Below are 2,286 nucleotides of genomic sequence, written 5' to 3' on the forward strand. Positions count from 1 at the left end.
CTGGAAATTCCTTGATATTATCAATTATGAATGTAAATATAAATGCATTTTTATTACGGCCGCACCTCGATGTGAGGTTGCCCACGTATCCGTTAGGAATCAGGTTGAACGTAGCTCTAGCCGAACCTCACAAAAGTATGTGTATACCTCAAAGAGGTCTTTTAAGGGTTGTAACGTGGTTAGGATAAAGCACTACGTGAAAAAACGAATTTGGCACCGGTTCAAACCCGGCCTAAGGCACCGGTTTGAACCGGTGCCAATGTGGGGGGTGCCAAAAACCCAATTTTTAGCACCGGTTCAAAACCGATGCCTTAGGGTCAAATAGGCACCGGTTAACCGGTGCCATAATTTCTCTTTTTTTTGGGAATTAAAGTCAATTGGCACCGGTTAACCGGTGCCAATTCATGAATTTTTTTTAGTTTGCTTTACCCACATACACACATAATATTTTATCCACTTAAATGAAATGAATATTGATCAAAATAGATCATTAAATAAGAAATATAACCAGAAACATATAATAAGCTTTAATACGAAATATATTGATGATTACATTGTTATTTTACAATACAAAAAAATAAAATAAATTACAACATCAAAATCCAGGAAAAAAAAATTATAACATTGAAGAAAAAAAAAATTACACATCGAAGAAAAAAAAAATTACAACATTGAAATCAAAATTCCAAAATCAACACCTTGATTCTTCACCTGCATCAATTAAAACACCGACATTAATAAAAACTCACTATAACTAAAATTACGAAAATTAAGATTCAAACCCAGAAAAAAAATTGAAATTCAAACCCAGAAAAAAAATTAAGATTCAAACCCAGAAAAAAAAATTAAGATTCAAACCCAGAAAAGAAATTGAAATCGATAAAAAATTAAATCGAAAAATACCCAGAAATAAAAAAAACCCAGAAATGGAAATAAATTGAAATCGAAAAAAATTTGAAATCGGAAAAAACCCAGATAAAAAATAAAAATTAAAAAACCTAGAAATCGAAACACAAAAAAACAAAATCGAAAACAAAATATATTAAAATTGAATAAACAAAAACAAAAATCGAAAAAAAATTCAAAATCAAACATAAGAAAAAAAATATTACAGAAATCGAAAAATCAAAAATCAAAATCGAAAACAAAATATATTAAAATCGAATAAACAAAAATCGAAAAAAAAAATCAAAATTGAAAACGGAAAAAAATAACCCAGAAATCGAAAAACAAAAAATCAAAATCGAAAACAAAATGTATTAGAATCAAAGTCGAAAAAAATAAATCTAAACCAAACCGGTTCGTGATGTTGCATGTGCTCGTGGTGGTCTTCGTGGTGGTGTTCGTGGTGGTCTCCGTGGTGGTCTTCGTGGTGGGCTTGAAGGAGAAGGAGAAGGAGACGTGGTAGCGAAAGGGAAGGAGGAGGAGATGAGAAAGGGAAGGAGCATGAACAACCATTTAATCCCCATCAAAGTCTGCATTGAATCCTTTACAAACTAACGGATGCGTAATCCCAACATTCAATGTGTATTTACAAACTGGTGAATGATGAGCAAAAGAGGAGGAGAGGAGAAGAGGAGAGAGAAAGAGAATGAGAGAAGAGGAGGGAGAAGCGGCGAATTGAGTTTTAGGGTTTGGGGGGGTTTATATATGGGAGGGTTTTTTTTTATTATAATAATGTTAAACCGGTTTTTTTTAATTAAGGAGCGGTTCAATTGGCACCGGTTCAAACCGGTGCCCTTTTAGTTTTTGGCACCGGTTTGGTCTGAACCGGTGCCTTTAATATTTGTGTAAAATGGCGCCTAAATTTGGGCCGGTTTAGGGCACCGGTTTTGCCTGAACCAGTGCCTTTATGGGGGTGCCTTATTGTATTTTCCTACTAGTGAAGGTTGAAGAAGAAAGGGATAAAGGCTCAAGACCCTAGATAAGCCCCCTAGGTGTGCAACCTTGCTTTTGAATCTTTGTATTATTATGCTTGAGGTTTCTTAATTTTAAGCTCTTTCTTTTTTTTTTTTTTTGCTCTCTTTTTTTATTTTGCATTTTTTTCTATTTTGAACCTTTTTTGATAAGTGTGGACAATACCGATCATGCGGTCTATCACTCACTTAGCATTCATGTTTGTCAGGCACGGTACCGAGCACTCGATAAGAGACGCAATTCGAGACGTGCTCTTATCAAAGACATGTTTATGTCAATGTCATGTTTATGTCAATTACATTGGAGCACTTGCCCTTGTGCACACTTTTATTGCTATTTTATTCTTTTGAAATTTTTATAAAATCACCC

At 34.1% G+C, this 2,286-nt stretch overlaps 1 long non-coding RNA gene across 1 annotated transcript; it reads right to left on the reverse strand.

Moving 5' to 3' along the window:
- Positions 1-519: 519 nt before the first annotated feature.
- LOC110695596 lies at positions 520-1,957 on the reverse strand. The gene is made up of 2 exons (XR_002506121.1): positions 1,298-1,957; positions 520-711 (listed from the first exon to the last, which is right to left on the reverse strand). It is a non-coding gene; the product is annotated as an uncharacterized LOC110695596 (long non-coding RNA).
- Between the last annotated feature and the right edge of the window lie 329 nt (positions 1,958-2,286).

Source organism: Chenopodium quinoa, unplaced genomic scaffold (assembly GCF_001683475.1).
Source record: "Chenopodium quinoa cultivar QQ74 unplaced genomic scaffold, ASM168347v1, whole genome shotgun sequence".
NCBI lineage: Eukaryota > Viridiplantae > Streptophyta > Magnoliopsida > Caryophyllales > Amaranthaceae > Chenopodium > Chenopodium quinoa.